General features: G+C 41.0%; 1 protein-coding gene across 1 annotated transcript in view; it reads right to left on the minus strand.

The window, feature by feature from the left end:
* LOC120563826 (synaptic vesicle glycoprotein 2B-like) overlaps positions 1-24,105 on the minus strand; it is a 143,911-nt gene extending 119,806 nt beyond the window's left edge. Inside the window, exon 1 of the mRNA XM_039808241.1 lies at positions 23,920-24,105. The gene's annotated coding sequence lies outside the window, so the exon portion shown is untranslated. The remainder of the gene's footprint in view (positions 1-23,919) is intronic.
* Positions 24,106-24,844: the final 739 nt, after the last annotated feature.

The raw sequence follows: 24,844 nt of genomic DNA on the forward strand, positions 1-24,844 counted from the left end.
ATAAGCGAAAAATTAAGGGACGGCGCTGATTGGTTGAGCGAATCCCCAATACACATACATTAGAGAAGCGACAGAATCTCATATTCCAGACACTGCAATGTTTCATTACCAAATTCACTTCTGAGACTTTTTAGCAGAAATCAACTATATAAAGCTGAAATATGGGCCGTTTTACAAAATTTGATGGCTAATTGCAAATTTGGTAAGACTGTCGGACTTTAGGAGCTCCACACAGTCCGACGAAGCGCGCAAAGCCCGCTGGGCTCCATACCCAGGGCAAAGTCACCCCTTTGTGGATACTGCACTACGGGCTCCCGCGGCCAGCTGCCGGCATAACTACAATATATTTACGGTTTGAATTTTCGTCCCGCCACTTTGATTTTAAGCCATTTTTATGAACGTGAGGCGTCTTTGTAGGACGAGCAGCTGCTTGCAATATGTCCCATTCATTACAATGGGGAAATACCGCAGCTAGCTAGCTACACTGTCGCCATAACTAAATTATATTTACAGTTTCAATTTCGTCACGCCACTTATGCAACATCATTCCCCAATGTCTTATAAAGCTAACCGTTGTGTCCGATTTGATTTTAAGGCATTTTTATGAACGTGAGGCGTCTTTGTAGGACCAGCAGCTGCTTGCAATATGTCCCATTCATTACAATGGGGAAATACCGCAGCTAGCTAGCTACACTTTCGCCATAACTAAATTATATTTACAGTTTGAATTTCGTCACGCCACTTATTAAACATCATTCCCCAATGTCTTATAAAGCTAACAGTTGTGTCCGATTTGATTTTAAGGCATTTTTATGAACGTGAGGCGTCTTTGTAGGACCAGCAGCTGCTTGCTATATGTCCCATTCATTACAATGGGGAAATACCGCAGCTAGCTAGCTACACTGTCGCCATAACTAAATTATATTTACAGTTTGAATTTCGTAACGGCACTTATATTACATCATTCCCCAATGTCTTATAAAGCTAACCGTTGTGTCCGATTTGATTTTAAGGCATTTTTATGAACGCAAGGCGTCTTTGTAGGACGAGCAGCTGCTTGCTATATGTCCCATTGCATTACAATGGGGAAATCGCAGCTTGCTCACTTCTCGCATAACTAAAGTATATTTACAGTTTGAATTTCGTCACGGCATGAATATTACAGGTTCCTCAAGGTCTTACAAAGCTTAGCTAACACTTGTCCGATTTCGGATATCAATTGAATGTATTTTTGTGAATGTCAGAGTTAGGAGGAGGCTAGCTAGCTCTCATTGATGGACTCCATCTCACCGCGGCTCTATCAATGAGACTTGCGGACAAGAGGCTTTATTTCCCCGATTGTTTGTTTAAATAACTCAACACACATACCCATTATAAGATTTACTGGAACCTGCGGGCTGCGGTAAAAGATTGCGGGCGTAACAAGCTCGCTGACACTGCGGTCAGCCTCTCCAACCCAGGCAGCACCAACAACGGCACTAAACTCCGACACACAGTCGGAGAAAATTTGCAATTAGCCATCCATTTTCGTAAAGCGGCCCATATTTGAGCTTTATATGGTTGATTTCTCGCATAAAAAAGTTTCAGAAGTGAATTTTGTAATGGAATAGCAGAGATCTGCGTGACCTAGCTAGATTCAGAAGACTACCTGATCTCAGGTCAGTTGTGTAGCCTATGTAAATATTGGTGTGTGACTGTTCTCTTAAGGTTCCGGATTTTGAGATGCTTGCGCAAGCAACTCAGCTTTGTTGGGATTCGCCCGTTTTCAGCGGCAGTTTCAAAATATGAGATTTTCATAGTAAAGGGGTGTCAGTGGGACTTTGAGCTTCTATGTATGTCCTATTTACCCACCGAACTGTCGTTATTCAACTATGACAGGGTAAAATAGGTTTTGCATTCTATCACCCCTTTAAGGGGCCGTGTTCATTTCACAGAATTCTGTGAGACCGGCAGCCTGTAGGCTACTACGAAGCAAGATCAACATGCTGGATTTCTTTCAGTTTGTTTGTGAATCGTTGGGCGTGAGTAAAACACATTTTGTGTGTGTGTGTGTGTGTGAGGTTTTGGCATGATTCTAACTCCATACTCTTGTCTGCGAGTCTCATTGATAGAGCCTGCGGCTGGATGTAGCTCTATCAATGAGAGCTAGCTAGCCTCCTCTTAGAATTCCTCTGAAATTCACAAAGATTTATAAAATTGAAATCGGACACCATTATTAGCTTTATAAGACCTTGGGGTAGAGGTTATATAAGTGACGTGACGAAAATCAAACTGTAAATATACTCTAATTACGCCGTAAATGAAGCTAACTATGCGCAATCTTTACACATAGGATTGAAGGGGACAGTCACAGCTAATGAAACCCCTAGCTAGTGTTCACAAAAATTCATTAAATTGAAATCTGACACCATTGTTAGCTTTGTAAGACCTTGGGATAGTTGTGATATAAGTGCCGTGACGAAATTCTAAAATAGCTAAAGTGTAGCTAGCTAGTGTTAGGTTGTAAAAAGTTAAAACCATGCTTATGTTTTGAAAATACAAAAACTTTTGGTCTTATTAAGCCTGCAGCTAAATCTAATCAAATAACCACACCTAATCAGCATTGTTCTGGCTCACACCTACTCAAGTTTCTAAAGAATTAATTAGGTCATGTCTTTTACTTAGCATGAAAGTAGAAGACTCATTGTCCTCACAGAAAAGGTAACTGTTGCTTCTGCCTTTTGGGGAGCCACTCCCTGCTAGGCCAGACGTGATTAGAACAAAGAATTCCTATAGTTTGGATTGATTGGGAACGTACACCTTTTCTTTTGAGAGACATCTGACAAATAGGGGAAGATTTCATTTGAGGAACCACCCAGGTGTAGGGAATATATGTGTGATCCTGAGAATGTCTCAGGGCTGCAACTGTGACCCCGCAAGGGGAAGCATGTTCGCAGACTGCTGTTTTACAGTGTAATTGTTTGTCATGTCACATGGCTGTTTTTATGTGACTCCACAAGGAGAAGCATTGATTCAGTCAGCTGCAGTGTAGCATTTGTTTTGTCATGTCGTTTTCATCGTGTTGTTCATTAAACCTTTTGCTTAACTTTCATTTCGACCCCAGCCTCTCCTTCCTCCTCAGAAATCGAACGAACACGTCTTTTTTTACACTAGCAGCGATCTTTTCCCATTGTATTGAATGGGACATATAGCTAGCTAGCTGCTCCTCCTAACAAAACGCCTGACGTTCATAGAAATGCCTTACATTGAAAACGGACACTATGTTAGCTTTGTAAGACCTTGGGGTAGCTGTGATATAAGTGTCGTGACGAAATTCAAACTGTAAATATACTATAGTTATACCGAAAGTGTAGCTAGCTAGCTGCGATATTTCCCCATTGTATTTAGTGGGACATATAGCTAGCTAGCTGCTCCTCCTAACAATTTCAATTCAATTCAATTTTATTTATAGTATCAAATCATAACACAAGTTATCTCGAGACACTTTACAGATAGAGTAGGTCGAGACCACGCTCTATAATTTACAAAGCCCCAACAATTGCAGTAATTCCCTCAAGAGCAAGCAGTGCGACCAGTGCGACAGTGGCAAGGAAAAACTCCCTCTTGGAAAGAAACCTCGAACAGACCCAGGCTCTTGGTAGGCAGTGTCTGACGGTGCCGGTTGGGGATGCGATGAACAGTGGCGATAATAGTCACATTAATAATGGAACAGTGACTTCAAGACCCCTCAGTTCATAAAAATACCTTAAATTCAAATCGGACACAACGGTTAGCTTTGTAAGACCTTGGGGTAGCTGTAATATAAGTGCCGTGATGCAATTCAAACTGTAAATATATTATAGTTATGCCGGCAGCCGGCCGCAGAGCCCCGTAGTGCAGTAATCTACAAAGGGTGACTTTGCCCTGGGTATGGAGCCCAGCAGGCTGCCGCTTTCTCGTCAGACTGTGTGGAGCTCCGAAAGTCCGACGCGTCTTACCAAATTTGCAATTAGCCATACATTTTCGTAAATCCGGCCCATATTTGAGCTTTATGTAGTTGATTTCTGGCATAAAAAAGTCTCAGAAGTGAATTTGGTAACGAAACATTGCAGTGTCTGGAATATGAGATTCTGTCGCGTCTCTAATGTGTGTGTATGTTTCTGGTTAAAAAAAAAGGATCTTACTAGAGTTGGGACGATTTCTGGTTTTTACGGTCAGGTTGGTGGACACGGCTAAACCGATTTGATTTCATGCTAACCGGTTGAACCGGCATTTGTCACTATTTGGCAAATTTAAAAGTAGCCTACATTGGCAACCTGTGCCGTCACGGCGCTAAATCAAAATCTTGTATTGCAAGCAGTGTTGGGCAGAAGCGGTACTAGTTAAACTACTACTCAGTAGTGTTGCAGTTTCTCAATCAAACAGCTTTTCAGTAGCTTAGCTTTTTTATTGATCAAGTAATGCAGTAGCATCCAAGCAAGCTACATTTCCCCGAGCATTCTGAAGCTCAAGCCCAGCAGAGCTTTCTGAAAAAAAACTGCTGAGGATCACTGATAACCAAACACAAGTCGTGTACATTGATTTATAAAAAAAAAAAAAAAAAGAGAAGCTCCAATGTAATGAATTACTATTGCCACGTTGCCCGAGCTTAACTTGCTACATTTATTTGGGGGGCTGACGTTCAGTGCTTAAGTCAAAGCTTCGTTGCTTAAAGGCATACTTCACCGATTACCATTAAGCTTTGTATCAGTAGGAACCCAGTAGTATTTTCAAATGACTGTGCTTTCCTCCCTCATGTCCCCCCCGAGACTAGATTTGTCTGTATTATGGGTCTGGAAAAAAGCCTCTGATGATGCAAAAATCGTCATTTAGCATCATCAGAGGCATTTTTGCCCAGAGGCTATGGACTACTGGCTAGTTCCGCATGTTTTCAACTCCATAGAGGGTGGGACTGTCACTACCCCGATGCGAGTCGAGCGTCAGCAATCTTGAAGCTTAGCTAACAGGCTCGCTCTTTTCAGCAGCAAACTTGCAATTATATGCATTCAAACTACTGCATATGTGTATACCAGGATACATTGGTACAGATCGGAGAATATGCAGGAAACTTTATGACAGACGGAATAGTCGACACACTACGCGAGCTTCGCCTGTGGGACTGTCACTACCCGATGCGAGTCGAGCGTCAGCAATCTTGAAGCTTAGCTAACAGGCTCGCTCTTTTCAGCAGCAAACTTGCAATTATATGCATTCAAACTACTGCATATGTGTATACCAGGATACATTGGTACAGATCGGAGAATATGCAGGAAACTTTATGACAGACGGAATAGTCGACACACTACGCGAGCTTCGCCTGTGGGACTGTCACTACCCGATGCGAGTCGAGTGTCAGCAATCTTGAAGCTTAGCTAACAGGCTCTCTCTTTACAGCAGCAAACTTGCAATTATATGCATTCAACCTACCGCACATGTGTACCACCGGGATACATTGGTAGAGATCGGAGAATATGTAGGAAACTTTATGACAGACGGAATACTCAACACACTAGGTGAGCTTCGCCTGCTACGGAGACCAGCACCTCAGCCTGCGGTGTCGCTCGATGCCGCTAGCCGGGTAAGGGGACATCGAAAGGCAGGGATGGACTGGGGCTAAAAAACAGCCCTGGACTTTCTCCCAAATAGGCCCATCATCCGGCCATTCACCCCTAGCTGTGCGTGACAGACACTAGCCAGGATGTCCTGATACTATGCCACAATACTGTAGCCTATTAGACAAGGTATTCACAGCAAGTAGCATCTCAAAACCAATGATTATAATTGGGGTTGTGTTTATTAATGAAGCCTCAGCCTTCAAATAAAAACAAAAAAATGTACAATGCCATTACATCTGCATTGACAATAAAATACAAATAATGAAATGTCACTGGCTACAGAAACCCCAAATTACACAAACTTGTAATTATAAAACAGTACACGGTATTACTGACAACACTTTCAGAGATAAAGTAGGCTACTTGCTGTCAGAGGTGTCAAAAGTATTCACATTCATTACTCAAGTAGAAGAACAGATACTAGGGTTTGAAAAGACTTCTGTAGAAGTTGAAGTATCAACTCAAGTTTTTTACTTAAGTAAAAGTGTGTAGCCTGCTGAACTAAGACCCACACAGGACACAATAACTTTTTCGGGGTTAGTTTATTTCTGTAACATTGACAGTATTTTCAATTTGGCAGAAAGGCCTAAACCAAAAAAATAAATAAAATAATTAACACAAAATTATCCAAAACATACGGCAGTGGCTAAGGACACTGACAGAAAACAAAAATAAAACAATATGAATATACCTTCACAATAAACTCCAGTTGATTCTTAAATATACAGTTTGACTTAGAAAGCACTTACATTTCACAGAATACAGACTCTGAAAAACGGCTTCACCAGGGAGCGCACAACGTCACACACTTGTCACACTGATGTCTAAATACAATAAAAAAAAACACAAACAGTTGTTGTACTTTACCAATAACCATATAAACTAGCATAGGTGAGGCTTTATGCATGCTAACAATACCTTGCTAACACATGGAAACACTGGCGTCGGCCGCTACACATAAACTCCATCGACATCCATCCAAAGTCAATCTCATCTATAACATATCATCCAGTTAAAAGATGAATACAGATATCATTTTAACCTTTTGTACATACATGTTTTTAACCAGTTATGCAATATTTACCCTTTTATTTCACACAATGTACTCAGGATTCTCCACCGTGCTGTTTCCCTGATCGGCCCGAAAGGAAAAAAGAGAGCGACCAAGAGACACCGCGCAACTCTTGGCGTGTGACACCGCCACCTAGTGGCTGGAATAACTAACTAAAAATGTATCTTCTGCCAGCAAACAAACAAACATATGCACATTTCTTTCATTTTTAGAACGCAAAATACATACTGAAACAAACCAGAAATAAATGTCATGGTGTTCAAATTCACCACCCGGCTACAAGTGTAAAAGTCCTGCTTTCAAAACTACTTAAAGTATAAAAGTAAAAATAATGTAAGGGGGAAAAATGCTATTAAGGACAAAAGCTTAGCCCACCCCACAGGGGCCTATAGTGCACTACCCCACCTCCACAATTTTTTTTTTCTAAAGGCCATTATGACTATAATAATGTTATATTAAAATCATACGTGCAAACTCAGAAGGGCTGAAAAAGGTGACACATCTCTGTGTTTTTCAGACAACGGCAGCTACAGTCTGGTGTTACAGTCCTCTACAGTGAAATACAGACACACTTTTACACCGTTTAGCTGTCAGCATTTAACCGTGTTTACTCCAGCTGCTAGCTAACGGTAGGGCTAACGTTACCTGCTGTCAAGTGTAGTGTTAACTAGCATCCCGTGCGGCGATGTTTCAGTTCCCTCTAACGTCAGTTTTCGGAGCATCAGAGAGAAGCACAGTCATTTAAGTGGCACCTAAATAAGGCACCGAAATCCGCGTTGCTATTCGGTCCAATAGATAACGGTCGTTAAGGCACCGGTGCCGTATTGATCGTGTACAAACCAATAGGGTGTCGGAATGGTATATGTATCTTCTCATCCAACCACAATCAAATTCACTCTATCCGGATGGCGCGATTTATCTGGATAGGTTTTTTTGTGTTTTTTTTTTTGAACAATGACAAGCCGGAATGAAAACAAGCCAAACTGAAATAGAAGTAACAAGGCTATTTTAAAATGTAAGGAGTAGAAAGTAGATAGTTGCGTGAAAATGTAAGGAGTAGAAGTAAAAAGTATGCTGTAAAATAATTACTCCAGTAAAGTATAGAAACCCAAAATTTCTACTTAAGTAAGATAACGAATTATTTGTACTTCGTTACTTGACACCTCTGCTTGCTGTACCTGAACATGGGGATTAGATATATTGTAGGCCTATACCAAAACTACACTGAGAGTGTTAGTTACTATATACTATAACTATTCATATATAAATGTATATAACGTGTTGCTTTGTGTTAAAGAATTAGCATTGAATAACCTATTTAATATTTTATCAATGTCATATTACACTTTTGATTCATATTAAGGCTGTGAAATTATGAAAATGACTAGGCCCTATCAATGTTGTCTGTGAAGCTTTCACAAAAAATCACCAGAGGCCCGTTCCAGGAAGGAGGTTTAACAAACTCTGAGTCTAACCCTGATCTCTGAGTTGATTTACCCTGAGATGGGAAACTCTGAGTTTTAGGTTCCAGAACAGCTGATTTGAGTTGGTTCAATCAACTCGGAGTAAGTTCACTCAGGGTTACGCGCGTGCACAAAAGGCAGTATGAATGGAGCTATATTCTACGATTCACCATGGTAACAACCACAAACAAACGGGTCGGCGGAAATACTCATGCGCACAAACAGCGAGTTTTAATGTTTGAACATGCATTTCGTTAAAAAAGCAAGACAACGGCTGCTGCTGCAAAAGAGAGAGAATTGGTGTGAGAGAAAATTGCTGCTCGAGTCAATGCGTACGCATTAACAGTGTATTAATTTCATATTTAATTACAGTTAACTTATAATATTACTGGTGAAAACTGGAATTGTATTACACCTATAATTTCATTTAGGTGCAATCCTGCGGGCGAAAAAAACTATAGCCTAATAATCCCATTCTGAGGCTGCAGCACCATGATCATTAACAGAACTATAATGTATAATCATGTATTTCTTTTTAATGGCTCTCACTGGTTTGTGTCCAGGGAACACATTTAAAAAAACCTTTCAGAGCAAGTCACACTTTTCTGATGGCTCTACAGTGGCTTTACTATTACAGTGTGATCCGCTACACTGTTATAAAGAAAACTGCTGTTTGCAAAAAACATAATGCGACACAAAGAATCTGCTTGGATGTTAAAGCCTGTCCACGATGGTTGATGTTAGTGATATGAGGACAGATAAGGTATCTACATATCTGATGGACTGTGATAAAAAATACCTCTCAAATCGGTTATGTGGAAATGAAAATACATCTACTGTATAGTCGGGACTCAATATCATCTCCCGACGTAAACTCTCTGTGAATTAATACAGCTTTTTCATCAATGGGATCGTCGACAAAAGGACATGACGTGTTTGAGAGAAAAACGTTTTATAATCTGCCTAACATAAACCAGTACGTTTTTTTATTCATGCAGATAACAAACTGCATTAAAATGCGCGGGCCTCTGGTCTTTGCCAGTTCCACAATAGTAAACGCAAATATGAAAGACAAGGAAAAACTGCACTCTGATGGAAGACAGACAGAAAGTGCAAGCTACGGTCTTTTGGTTAAACTTTTGGTTAAATTTGTTTGTTAGCACATTTAGAGTGGTACCAATGCATTCCTAATTTTTTCCCATTTAATTCAATACCATAGTCTTCATCCTAGACGCAAAAGTGAGCTCACCTAACCTCTCAACCAAGTGAAATCACGGTCAACCCGTGATTCATTTCTAACGCGTTTAATGTTTCAAATTAACCTAACAGAAATTATTAAACACATTAAGTTTGACAGCACTAAATGGCACGATCATTTTCATAATCATGATGCACACACCCATGTTGATAGCTGACTATGCAATTCGCTAAGATAGGGATAAAGGCAGCCTATTATAATGTGTCCTGCTCATGGCATTACCAGTACCTCTTGCTGATGTGAAATTAACTCACGTCTAATGATGTAGGCCTACTCTTCTTCTTCAGTTTTATTTTTACACGTAGCATTTGCGCCCCCTGCTGTTGGCTGTTAATATCGCTTTATTAGACTTTTTTTTTGTGCCGACGGTCGTCGGTTGGACAGCCGTTCTGGACTTTTCCCGAACGCACAGATTGTCAGTCCGTCCCTGTCGAAAGGGGTGTGCGAGAAAGTGGCAACACGGAACAAGGGCAGGAGTTCGAGCTAGAAAGCTAACACTAGCCGACCACCTGTCCCATCCATCCAAGTGTCCGCTCATTACACAATATACTGGACTACATCCAACTTCAACGAAACTCCCAACGCGAGTTCAGAGACTGCTGTGTTTTTGTGGAAACATGGCTGAACAACAGTGTACCGGACTCTGCTATCCAGCTACCAGGCCTGCTAGCCTTTCGAGCAGATGCTGCTCTGTCGGGTAAGACTTGTGGAGGTGGGCTGTGTTAACATGGACATGGACTTGTGCAGAAATGGGGTGCTTTTATCCAACTACTGCTAACCGCTGGTGAAGTTTGTGACTGTTAAATGCAGACAATTCTACATTCCACGCAAATTCACAGCTGTGTTTATACTCAATGTTTACATTCCACCAAGCGCTAATGCTACCAATGCGTTAGCTGAACTTTACGGAGCCTATGATGTGTGTGCACTAAATGTAGCCTGTTTCATGTCACCACCACTTGAGCCACGGTGAAACGTTTCGTGTATATGGTTGAAATGACTATAAAACACACTTGACTTGACTGCCTCACTGTCTATGTCTGTAATATGAAGGTAAATATGGTGCAAAACGTGAGAGCTTGTAGAATACAATGTGAGAACTTGCAGAACAAAAAAATTTAACTTGTATGTTAAAATTTGCACTTGTAAAATAAAAATTTGCACTTGTAAAATAAAAATTTGCACTTGTAAAATAAAAATGTGCACTTGTAAAGTGTAAAATAAAAATGTGCACTTGTAAAATAAAAATTTGCACTTGTAAAATAAAAATTTGCACTTGTAAAAATTATTCATATTTGAAGTCACAAAAAGAAAAAAAACATGAGAGCTTGTAAAAAAAAATCTGAACTTGTAAATTGAAATTTGCACTTGTAGAAAAAATATTCACAAATGTGTAGATTGATATTTGCATGAACACAATGACAGCTGCAAACTTGTAATGCAACATTTACTCATGTACTTTTTTTTACTCAGGTTGATTTTCCATCACAACCACAACTCAGTGATTACAACCTCTCGAATCTGTCACTGTATGCGCTCTCGCCCCAAAGAGGCGCGAATCTGGATCGATTTGCTACACTTGTTGCGATACATTTGGTGCAAAACTAATTTGTACCTGTGGACTTAGGCTGTGGAGCTCTGATCCAACAGAACGGGGAAAGCAGGGTTTCTATCGCCAGATGAGGGACAACTCTGTCCGGCTTATTTAGCTATGGCGCATGGAAGCCTGGTTGAATAGCAAGCTAGCGTTAGCTAACTAACCAACCAGCCTGATTCTAAATAAATACCTTTTAATTATCTTAACACTTTTTAACAGTCAAACTGAAACACTGGCGGTGAGCTCCAGGTCCTGCAGACGGACCGTCACCAGTGGGTATCGGCCAGCCGGAGCAACATCGCTATTATTGCCAGAAAGCTCGCTGCCGACCTCGACCTGCAGTCGAGCTCCAGCGGGACACGGAGAGCCCCGCACCCGGTAGCAGGCACCGCTAGTGTTGGTGGAATAGCAAGCTAGCGTTAGCTAACTAACCAGCTTCTAAATAAATACCTTTTAGTTATCTAAACACTTTAACAGTCAAACTGAAACACTGGCGGTGCGCTCCAGGTCCTGCAGCCGCAGGCGGACGGCCGTCATCAGCGGGTACACGTGCCAAGTTCTGCATCCCTGCCAAGACTTCCATCCATAAGGGGAAATAATGATTTTATAAGGCAAAGTAGCTACTGTTTAATTAAAATGTAGGCTATATACATTCCTTTGTCATGTTCATCAATGATGATTATAATTTTACAACGTTTAGAGACATCAATGTTTTATCAGACTATCATTTCCTTGCTACCTGGGTTGCAAATCTGCAGCAACGAGGGTTAAGAGATGACGCATTATTCGGCAAAATAAATTGCTGCTGCCCGCGAGGTGGATGTAATTCTGCAGAAGCTATTGTTGCTGCCCAAGCGGGTGCAATGATTGGCAGTGAGGCACAACATCAGCAAAGCAAGCTGTGGTCATGGCGGGGATGTGCCGATGCTACGGTGCGGGGCTCTCTGTGTCCCGCTGGAGCTCCGACTGCGGTTAGAGGTCGGCAGCGTAAGCTTTCTGGCAATAATAGCGATGTTTCGCTGGCGACGATACCGCTGGTGACGGTCCGTCTGCAGGACCTGGAGCTCACCGCCAGTGTTTCAGTTTGACTGTTAAAAGGTGTTAAGATAATTAAAAGGTATTTATTTAGAATCAGGCTGGTTGGTTAGTTAGTACTTACGGGCTTGCTATTCAACCAGGCTTCCATGCGACATAGCTAAATAAGCCGGACAGAGTTGTCCCTCATCTGGCGATAGAAACCCTGCTTTCCCGTTCTGTTGGCACAGAGCTCCACAGCCTAAGTCCACAGGTACAAATTAGTTTTGCACCAAATGTATCGCAACAAGTGTTGGCAAAAGTCGGGCGCAGATTCGCCTCTTTGTGATGGCGAGAGCGCATACAGTGACAGATTCGAAGGTTGTAATCACTGAGTTGTGGTTGTGATGGAAAATCAACCTGAGTAAAAAAAAGTACATGAGTAAATGTTGCATTACAAGTTTGCAGCTGTCATTATGTTCATGCAAATATCAATCTACACATTTGTGAATATTTTTTCTACAAGTGCAAATTTCAATTTACACAGTTCGGATTTTTTACAAGCTCTCATGTTTTTCTTTTTTGTGACTTCAAATGTGAATAAATTTTACAAGTACAAATTTTTATTTTACAAGTGCAAATTTTTATTTTACAAGTGCACATTTTTATTTTACAAGTGCAAATTTTTATTTTACAAGTGCAAATTTTTATTTTACAAGTGCAAATTTTAACATGCAAGTTAAATTTTTTTGTTCTGCAAGTTCTCACATTGTATTCTACAAGCTCTCACGTTTTGCACCATATTTACCTTCATACTGTAACCGGTAGACGTGGCTTGGGAGTGGACTCGTAGGGAAGCGAAGCAAGTGCATTCTTGGAGTAGTTGTCTTTCATCCACATGAGCAAAAAATAAATTTTCTAGCTTTTCTCGGTCTAGAAGGCACCAACTTCTAAAAACATTTCACATTTCTACGACATAAATGACCCAATTTAATACATATTCATCTTTCCAGCAGTGAAATATCCTTTTAAGTCAAAGCTTCATTTAATGTGCAGTAACTGGTAGCTTAGCTTTCTAGACTTTTGACGTAGCTTGCTACACTGGTAATAAGCAATATGACAACATGATTAAATAATTGTTAGGTTTGTTTATAAACAAACTAAGTAGCTAGTGTCTGACGGGCTGTGCACTTTACTTCCGAGCCGAGCTGCGCAATGTGGAGGTCACATTTTAGTAGCGGTGGGAGGGGGAACGGTGCATGTTTGTTTACTAGAAAGTTCATGTGTTTTTGGGGGTGACAAGATGATATATGGCAGAGTTAGTCTCAAAGAAAACTGCACCGCCGATATGGAAACATGTAGGATTTCAAGCCAAGAAAAGAGATGAGCTAAAAGAGATGAGACAAAGTGTAAATAACAAAACCAAAGAGGTTATTGCATTACCACTACCATGTGGTCTAGAGTCACTACACTGTCAATATGAACTTTCTCATCAGTCTCACTCGGGAGCGGCTGAGACAAGTTCTATTGTTAAATTTGGTATACCAATTTTTTTACACCAGCACAAGCTTAGATCTTACTCTTTATCAAAAAAGTCTAGCTCTGTAGGGATCCTTCCATAATGTTGTGACTCAGACACTATAATAACAATCTGAGCCAGTGGCAGTGGCAAAAACTGCACTTTTAGGGGACGGAAATTGATGATTCACATTTGCCCTATATGATTACATTGCAGCCAGGTTCACGGCTACCTGCAGCATTCTTGCTCAATACTCGACAAATTTCAAAGATATTTCTTCACATTAGTAACTTAGACACCAATGCATTGGAAAATATGGTCCAGGTTGAAAAAAATTAAATTACCCTTTAGGTATGAGCACATGCTGTGGAAGCACAACTACTTAAATTTTGAGACAAAACAATGTCAGAGGCAAAAATAATTTGTTCCAAAAAAAAATGTACTTCGAAAAAACACTATTAAAACAAACTGTTTCAAACCACACAGTTATTAAAAGTAAGACATTCAGAACACAACCACCGACCAGTCGCACCATAGCCATGAAATGCCTGCAAAAACTGATCTAAAGCTTGACCCCATCAGTCTGTCTATAGGGCCAAACGAAGGACAGAGGATGCTGTGGCATGTCCCCTCCACTCCCTGCTTCAACATCTGGAATAACCAGGCAACTTTGCTTCTATCCTTTTTATTGACTTTGGTGACAATTAAAGTTGAAATAATTTGAACTTTAAGTGCAGAATTTCCTCCAAGTTGTCTCCACTGTTCCCATAGGAAAACAATAGCACAGCCAGCGCAGAGCGGATTTACCACTGAGCATGTGTAGGCAGCTTTAGATGCATCGCGATTTCATGCGGATCGCACTGCACCCTTGCGGTCACCAAAGTTTCTGATTAAGCTCCTCTACAATGACATGTGACTTCATGTGTGCATTACTTTATTGATATCGTCCCAGAGGGGCCGTTTATGGTGCAGCAAGGCATACATGCAAAACCATTAGAGACAGCACAACAAAAGAAGGAGAGCCACATAAGGTGGTGCACTGAGTAATATATATTAATAACATCATGCATACCATCACCACCTTCAGCCCTGGCCAGACCTGAGTTCATGAGTGGGGGAGTAGCTGAAACTTGAGTGAAGGGGGTGGAAGCTGACAGGATGGATTTAACTTTTTGAATCACTCGTTTATTGTACTGGTCAGTGAGGTTGTTTTGTTGAACACTGAGGATTTTGCTACTAATCTTCTTCTTTTCGACAGTTTTTGGCCATTACGCTCATATTTTCATACCAGCAGAAAAATAGAAAAGTTTAAGACAAAGTCAATATGTAATTTGTATAAGATGGTCATGAGGGTTTTCTCCACATTAAACTTCGAAAGGCAAAACAGGCGCTGCTCGTCGCGAAGGCATGACCTCCGCAATCGACTCTTCTGGGCTTTCAGTGAAGCACCTGATTGAAAAGAGGTAGGTGACAGTACAAACTTTGAATTTAAACGGTTTCCTCACAATGTCTGAGTTAAAAAATCATCTTGTTGTCACGTAAGGGCCCTGTTCATGTTGCACAGAAATTTCAATTGCATTTTGTGTCTGTTAAGAGGCACAAAGGCACTCTTTAGAACATGCCCCCACAACTGGCATTTTAGCTAACTGGGAGCTCTGGCCATTAGCTGCAGCAACTCCAGTTTGCTAACACCGATTTTTTCCTATCGACAGTACTCTGTGATATCTAGCGATGAAGATTCAGGTAAAAATCGGCAGGAATTCTCCTTTAAAGATAACAAATCTACAAATAAAATTCTAGCGTGTTTTGGTGCCCTCAAGGTTAAGCAGAGTGGCCATAGCATCTTCTACCCCTCGCTTAGCTCTATAAGCAAACTGTAGCAAGTCAAGTAGATTCTCTGTTTTTGTGACAAGCTCTTTTTTTTTGTCTATTGTATTGTATACTGTCCTGTATAAATGAGTGCAAGACTTCCAAGAAACAGGTGACTGAGAATGAAAGAATAGAGAGGATAAATGAAAAAAGAAAGGTCATGAGTAAAGGTCCAGCTGTAGGTTGTTTGATTACTGATAGGTGGCCAGCAGGAAATTAAAATCTGGACAGAACGAGTCAGTCTGTACCCCATCGGTCCATCTCTGGCACATGGCAGATCCAACTTCATCAGCCGGTATTGACTGTCTCTCCTAATAAAGTACATAATTAATGTGATTGCAGAGTCAGCAGGGTGTCTGCAGGTTTCAGCAAGTTCAATTTAAGCCTTTTCTTTACCCTCTGAATGCCAACCTCATTTACAGAGTACATAAAAACATGATAATGAAGAACAACCTCCCTCAGGCTTCCTTGGTTGTGCTTTTAAAAAGGTCTGAGAAGAAAGCGCTAAGGCTTTCTTCAGGCTATTAGTTATTTTTCTTTCATCTGTGAAAAGAGGTGACTTTTTACAACTACTCAACACCACACCAAAATTGGAAAAAAAAACAGCTAAGTCATTGAAACTGACAAGAAAGCCCTTACATGTATTTATTTACTTGAGACACTTCAGGAATTTTAATTTCAATATTTATTTTTATCTAGGTTTCTATGCTCGACCCGTGGCAAAAGCTCTATTTTCGAAGTGAATTTGTTAATGTGCCTTGTTTGTGAAAAAAAACAACTCACTTCTAGTTCACCTGTTACTCTCGTTATGTCCTTCCAAAACAGCCAGGAGTGGAGTTTTCAACCTGTTTGTGACCTGGTAGGCTACCTACATAGACAGTAAAATTAATGGACAAAGCGACGCCGTAGACTTGCAACGGAGAGCAGTGAAGGCTATTAGAAGCACTTTTCCGGTGATGGCTGAGCGTTACTGCGCAGCCTCCAACTGATCTTGACTACGTAGATGTGACGTGTGCAACCTGTCTGAAAGTTGGAAGTCTTCTGGTAGCTGTGCCAAGAGAAATCTCAATCGTTCCGAATCTTGCAGAGACGGAGAGCATAGTTATATGTTCGGAAATAACATAGGCACAGGCTAATTATTGCTAACTAAAATGCTAGTTAACATTAGTAATTAACTAAAACAGCTAATGTAAGTCAAAACTGCCTGCAAGCTTCTCCTGTACTATACAGTAATTTATCTACTGTGCGACAGTAAGTCGCTTGGTTATGACACAATCGTTCGATACAAGGTAATGGAGCTTTTTATACATTGTCGTGTTTCTTTAGAAATAAACAATGGGCAAATAGAGTCTTTAAACGCTTCAGATGTAAAGTTATTCGCTATCAAAGTGACGCCAAAACACTAGCAGTCAATGGAATGCTAACAGCAGGTGATGGCTTATTAGCATCAAAATGGCTCCATAGTAGGTACGCTTTGCGGAGGCTGGCTTAGCCCCTTGGCTACCGACAACGTCTGTAGCATCTGTTTAACGGACTTTACCAGAAAGTGTGCGACTGTCCTGCTTTTATTACAGACTTGCAAACTCACCACAGACAGTTGCCGTTTGCATTTACTCACGGCGTTGCAGAGAGTGAATAGAGGAACACCGGAATGGATATTTGGCCTTTTTTTTAAAGGAACGGGAAACACTAATGTATGAAAGTGAATTAGATTAACTAACTAGTTAATTGAAGGTGCCGGAACGGCGTTCAGGCTTGTTCCGGCCCACTTTAACCCCTGGTCATGGTCAATGGGGCACTTCTGTGATGATTAGCTGAAGATAGTGGACCCAAATGCAGGGGGAGGCAGGCAGGCAGGAGATGGTTTGAGCTTGAGGATTTATTTTAACAGAAAACGGCAGTACAGAGACAGGAAAAGCACACGGAAAAACTCACAAACTTACAAAATCACGCAGGAAGAAATCAAAAACAACGGCAACAGGCTCCAACACGCTGAACGGACGAGGACACAAACAGACAAACTGATGGGCAAAACACGACGATCTGACACGAGACAAAGGGAACACAGAGGTTAAATACATGAGGTAATGAGAAAACAAGGAACAGGTGATACAACAGGTGAAACACATTAGGAGAGGGAGAGTAATCAAAAAGGGTGGGAAAACACAGGAAGTAAAACCAGATGACAAGACAGAAAACCAGACTTTCACAATAAAAACAGGAAACAGCAAAAAAAAACGGAATACACAATACAAACAAGACAGAAACAGAACAGCATACAAGGCACAATACCAAAACCATAACAGAACCCCCTCTTCAAGGGACGGATCCCAGACGTCCAAAGAAAACAGAACAATAAAAGCCTTCTGGCGGCCGAACTGGACGTTGAATGCTCTTGGGCGGCTGTCGCCAAAGGCAGCGGGTCAGCAAGATTGTCTGCAACAGGGACAGACGTCGACAGGGGTGCCGACAGGAGTGGGCCTGACCGCTGACAGGGCACGAGGGGCCGGTGTTGGTCTGACCGTTGACAGGGCACGAGGGGCCGGAGTCAGTCTGACCGTCGACAGGGCACGAGGGGCCGGAGTAGATCTGACCGCCGACAGGGCACGAGGGGCAGGAGTAGGCCTGACTGACAAGGACAAAGTCTCTGGGGGGCAGGACAAGGGCAAAGTCTTCTGGGCGGTCTCAGGGGAGGTCTCAGAGGCGGTCTCATGGGCGCCGGAGACCGGCAAAGTCTCAGGGGGAACGGGCATAGCAAGTTCAGGGAGGCTGGACGCCAGTCGAGGTTCTGGGGAGCTGCCAGCCAGCCGGGAATCTGTGAGGATGCTAGCCAGCCAGGAATCTGGGAGGCTGCTTGCCAGCCAGGGATCTAGGGGGCTGCTAGCCAGCCGGGGTTCTGGGGGGCTGCTAGCCAACCGGGGATCTGGGAGGCTGCTAGCCAGCCGGGGATCTGGGAGGCTGCTATCCAGCCGGGATTCAGGGAGGCGTGTGATGATTTATCAATAAAGATTTTAATAACATATGCGTTCGTTGCATACCAAAATTCTATTGCAATAGCTATGTTTCAACCAGTAGAGAACAGTTGCTATGCACATTTTTAACACAGTATGTAGAATTCAAATACCTTGAATTTCTCTCTCTCTCTCTCTCTCTCTCTCTCTCTCTCCCTCTCTCTCTCTTTGGTGTGTTACCCACATCTTTCTTTATATGCCAAGGGTGAAAAGACTTCAGAAAAGGAGACACCGGTATATACTTGATTATAGCTCGTCAGACAAGCCTCTTTGCTCCTCGCTACCCAGGATGCATTTTAAGCTGGGCTGTAGTCAAGTCCATCTTTGTCAAGTCCAAGACCAGGACTAGTCAAGACCGAATCCTAAAATTTCATGTCCAAGTCAAGAACGAGTCCAAATGAGAGACAGTTAATACCCAGACAGAAAAAAAAGAATCCTCTTCAAGACCACTCACTTACCTCTTTATAATTTATGTGATGTGAGAAACAGTATACTGTATCTTCTACTTTAAGATGATAATTTTGCTTTAAAATTTGTAATAATCAAAAAACAAGTGCAGAGTAACACACTACAGGATAAAATTAGGCCATATTATTTAATTAAATTAGCTGGATACATAATTAAATGTAATTTGCTTTTACCAGTGTATTGCCATATGTACTTCGTCCATAGCAATCCACCCCCAATCAGTCCCAAAACGCCTCAGTTAAAGAGTAAATGCCGCAAACTTTGCAGATCTACAATAATAAATTCGAAATTTATCAAAACTTGCCATTTTCAGCGTGTAGCTTGCTAGCTCAAAGCTTTCCCAAAGCAAAGGGATTTGAGAATGGCAACACACGGAAAGTGGAAGGTGAGGGACATGTGGTGTGTTAGCCAAGCGCCGGATGGATGTCAGGCAATTGTCCTGAAAATGTTAATTCAGACTAATCTACATAACATGTCAGCCAAGACTATCGTTAACTCCCCTGTCGAACACCGCATCACCAAAAACTTCCAGCCTGGATCAAATTTTTCATAAACATAAATTCCATTTCACAGAGCAGAAAACAAAGCAAAACTTTTTAACCCTCTCACGTCAGCTTGTTGTGCCCATGATCTTGGCCACATGTTACCGCTCTGTCAACACCAGTTTTCTTCTGGGATCTAATAATGAGAATCTAGATACATTATTACATTTCCTTAAAAAAAGTTTTTTATAATTCCTATGAGATGGGGTTGATAAAGTACAGCTGGTTCCACCAGTCAAAATCCACTCCTCAAGGTCAGTCCAAACATTACAGAGTCAGGAAACACTACACACTATACAGACTCTAGTCTAGACAACACTCCGCTGCCTGTGAACAAAGAGAGCCAAACAGTGAACACTCCTCTGCTAGGTAGTGGAGATGCTTATTATACTTTAACATTTTTTTGACAGGAAGTCTGTTTTCATGACAACCTTTTCAACTTATTGATTTTGATGATGTGATAAACTGTGTGAGTAGAAAGAAAAAGTGATGGCTGTGAGGAGAGGGAGCTGGAGAGAAAGCTACAGTCAGCCCAGTCATTCAGACAAAATTAATAATGCAACACCTTCCTATCTACAGCAGGAAGAGACCACCCCCACACAGTCTCTCTCACACACACACACACACACACACACACACACACACACACACACACACACACACACACACACACACACACGCACATACTTTAGGTAGAGTGCAGTCTACTGTATCAAATCAAAGCAGAAGTAAGCTGCACTCTGGTACAGCAGCATCATCAAATATGAGCTACCAGCTGGATTTAAAGGACCATGTCATTGTTTTTCCATGTTTACCACAAATCCTCCATTTTACATGTTCCTCATGTAAATTCAGTTTGCAGAGACTTCCTTGAGGTATAGTCTCTCACACTTAACATGCCTGCTTTCATTTTTATACTATTCTTGTTTTGAAATACAGGTGTAAGAGCAAAGTTATTTTAAAGGTCTTTACATGTATTACCGTGCAACTGACCAAGCCAGAAGAGGGCTCGACCAGGTCTTATTACAGGCCAAATTATCAACGAACACCACTTTAGGACTAACATTCTCACTTTATTTCTCTGCCTCAGAAAAAGAGGGTTCTCTACCAGCACAGGGAAGAGACACAAATAGAGACAGAAATGTAAGCTGTTAACATGTCAAAGGAAAACTTATTTTGAGTCAGTTCATTTAAAAAAATATATATATTTAAATACAAATACAATGTGGAGTGCTAATTTCTACCCTAAATTGTAAGGACACTAAGGTGTAACTGGTTATGTTTGTCACAAGTTTTATAAAATAAAGGCATCAGCCAACCAATAACTTAACACTAGAACCGCCATATCCCCGATTCCCTCCTGCCCTGACTTTTCCTAAATACCTATTCTGCACATTCTGCACATTATGGTCATAATGATGGAAAAATGTTTAGAAAACCAAAAAGATCGTTTTTTTTTCTTTTCACAAAAACACCCCCCTTCAGTCATCAGGACAGGCCCCCAGGAAATGTGCCAGGCTTTGAAGCAAATTGAATATAGCGGCCAAACTTTACTCCCAGGCTGTCACGTGATGTCCTCTGGCCCAAAAATAATTTTTTTTCCCATAGTCTTACTGATCATGAATTAGTGGATACATTTTTTTTTGAGTATCCCAACCCCTGTAAAATGACTTGTTTCACTATCAGATTTTGATCCACTCGGTCTGATAACATTTAGAAAGTCTAGAAGAGCCATATGATTAAATCATTTAATCCCCATTAAGGTTAGTGGAGCACTTGCTCTATGGGCCGCACAATGCAATAGTAGTGCTGATCTTCTTTTTTTGGCTCCATGATGGCTTCGTGTGCCACTGAGCAACTGCTCGAATGATGTATCCAGTTCTTATAATACATCCATGCAACAGGAGAAGCACCAATTAACTTAGGTACTTTCCGCAGCCAAATTGACGTATTTGCATAATGGCAGTACAGTGCATCGAGTCAATGAATGAGACATAACTCATTTGCAATTCAATTGCAATCAGAAATGTTTTTTTATTTATGTGAGTCATTTGAACATAACACTTACATTTCTAAATTAAATTATTTTTTAGGTTGGTATGGCTGTGCGCAATCAGATGGAAAGTTGTGTGTTGTCTGTTGAACTGAAAAACGCCCTGTGCACGGGAGAGATGGAGAGACAAATGTAAATGCTGAGGACTTATTGTCGTTCTTTCATTAGACAAAATGTGATAATATAATAATTTGCACTGTCACTTGTGATTAAATTTACCATTTAGTTTACTTGCCAAATTAAAATGCTGAAATTGATTACAAAGCGTTTCAGCATTTATGCAATTTATGTTTTATGCAGGTTATAGACCCCATCACAATGTTTGTCGGTCTGAAATGTATTTGCTATGTCATAGCAGGAAAAGCACAGGTGTACTCAAAACCATTAATGATGGCTGCATTCCACTTAGGAGAGGCCCTGGTATTGTGCATGCTGACTCACTGAAATAGCTTACTGGGACACTTGATGGAATTGAGCCATCGTTAAGGTTATCAATTTCAGCTGTGCTTTTCCTACTATGACAAGTCAAAAATGTCTGCTGTGAAAAAGGTCCATTTAACAGGGACAACACTGCAGTAGTGGGAGAGGGAGATCAGAGCTATCCTGACGTATTTATTTCCTGTCTTGATGCAATAATTAATTGAGTTGGCTGCATTGCGCACATGAGGCACTGAAGTGGGTGTGTTACATAATATAACTTAAAATAAATGCAGACATGCTGTTTATTGTGATGGATTACTGACCTACCTATCGGTCAACAAGGTGTGTGATTTTGAAAGGAGAGCTCGCTGTTTTTTTTCTCCACTTAACACTGGTTTCTTTTAACTATGACCATGAGAGTTTTTAAACCTATCCTAGCCTAATCTATGCCTAACCCTAACCAGGTAGTTCTTTTCTGCCAAAACGTTAACTGTAGCAGTGGCAGATGTCTGAGTGGGTAATTTTGGTTTTGGGAGGCAATGACATTGAACATTTTTCTGATAGACCAGATCAAATAAGACTAAAAGTGTAGTTCTAAGTCTAAGTTCTTTTATATAGTGTATAGTCTAGTATATAGTATATATAGTATAGTCATTAGGATACACATTGTATGGGAAACATGACTGGCAGTGCAAGCATTTGTGCCAATCCATCTTGTAAATGTGGACATTTGACTAAAATGGTCCAGACTAAAATTTGAGGTCTAGCCAGTAATGCTGATGTTTTGAGTTCAGTCAACACATAGTCTCGCATTGCCAGGCCTATCTCCACAGCGCTGTGAGGTAAGGTCATACATGCATTCTGGGATAGGGGAAAAAAAAACACTCTGGGTTGTTTGCATTTCTATAAATCAAACACAGTCGTCTTGGGCTAAGCTCCTGACGCAGAGACGGTGGCTCTCCAAAATGGTCTCGGGAAGGAACTCGTGGTTATTCTGGTGTGTTGTACTGTGTCACATAACCGAAAGTGAAGTAATATAACAAATGTACACATATAAACCCAAAGAATGATCTTCTTCTAAACTTAACTAAGTAGTTTTGTTGCCTAAACCTAACCTAGCGACCGTTATGTTTAGGTATGAGGATGGAAAACGCTCCTGTGCGTCGAATTTTCTGCCACCGCAAGGGGGCTCATTTATGAAATGCTCCTATAGGTTGTATTAGGGGAGGAATAAATGACCAATGTGGTTGTATGGTTTGGAGGACTTGTACTGGGTGCATAACTTATTCCAAACACACAAATATTGATAATGTTGTTTAATTTATTTCATAATAATAATTTATTATTATTATTAATGATTTTATTTGTGGCTAAAGGAGAGCGGTGCCCTAGCGCCCTCTGTTGGCCTGCAGCCCCTGCTTATTACTATACAAGCTGCTTTGTCATAGATCAGTTATAGAAGACATTAAGGACCCAGAGAGTAAAGCCCAGCTTGTTCTTCTGCTAAATGTTTTACCATTATTACCAGCAAATACGTCAACAGTGACATAACAAAGGTCCTTAACCCTTTGTAAAAATGAGTATACCTATTGCAAGAAAAAAAATGTAATGTGAGATGTGTGTGTGCATTGATTACATAATGCTGTTGGCAGGCTATCCCTGCTGAATATGAGCTTTCATGTTTCCTGCTTGTTATTAATAGATGTAGGTCCCAAATTAATTTGCACCTTGTTAAGGACTTTCAACTGACTGCCCTGGCAATGTTTGTTCTCTTTACAGTGTGTTTTCTCTGTATTTCATACAGTACAATCTGCTGGTCTACTATTGGAGCAAATGTTCTGATCTGTAATAATATTGATTATCTACTCTGCTCAGCCTGAGATTACACTTATTTGGGGCATAGAACAAAAGAACACCACCATCATAATTTTGAATATCTGGTTTCAAACCAAGTCAAAAACACAAAAAACTTAAACTGCATTGAAAATCACTTCTCTTACCAGAACAGATCAAACTGAAGTTCACATCCAATCGATGGTGTCCAGGCTTCACAACAAATCTATCTTAAAATTCATTCGTAGCCTTAAAATTCTAGTCTGAAGTTTCCTTACTGTGTCTGTAACCAGCATCAACACAAGAGACATAGCTGACGGATTAGGGCAGGAAAGGATAGTGCCAGCCTCCTTTTCTCTCTCCCTCCCTCCCTCTCTCTGCAGCACTGCTCCCTGCTGCCATCCACCCACCAAATGCACAATGGTACAGTCCACTTCTGTACTGCAGTACTGCAAGACCATGCCATTTGGCAGACTGGTGGGGGTGGGTATGGGGATGGGGGTGGGCGTGGAATTAAAGAGACATATGGGTGGCTGGTGGGAGGGGGATGGATGGATGGAAGAAGGCATGGAGGGAGGGACGGATAGATGAGGAAGTGAAGCAGGGGAGTGACAGATGTGTTGACTTGGAGATGCTTGATGAGATGCTTTCTCTACAATGATGGAAAAGTCCTGCACCTTTACACAGATGCAGAATAATGTCTCTGTCTGCATGTTTGCTTTTTTAGATGTCTATTCTTTATCTTTCAACCACATTCTTTCTTTCTCTTTTCAGCTACTGTACAGCAAAGCTATCTTGATGCATCAAAGCACCATCATTAATTAATAAGGGGAGGGAAAAACAGAGACAGACAGGCTCACCCACTTTCAGGGGCTGGCTTCTTCTCATGAGGGGCTCCTATATTTAATCCATTTTGACCACATTTTTTGTTTAATCATCCTAAAAAGATAGATTTACTAAGAAAACTAAGATTTTTTTTATTGCATTTTTAGCAAATAGGTGTTTTCCAAATATCATAAATCGTAATTAAATTAGATTCCTTTTTTCTACAAACATACAAAAAATACTGTAAAATCTTGAACATCTATTGAA

This window comes from Perca fluviatilis, chromosome 8 (assembly GCF_010015445.1).
Source record: "Perca fluviatilis chromosome 8, GENO_Pfluv_1.0, whole genome shotgun sequence".
NCBI lineage: Eukaryota > Metazoa > Chordata > Actinopteri > Perciformes > Percidae > Perca > Perca fluviatilis.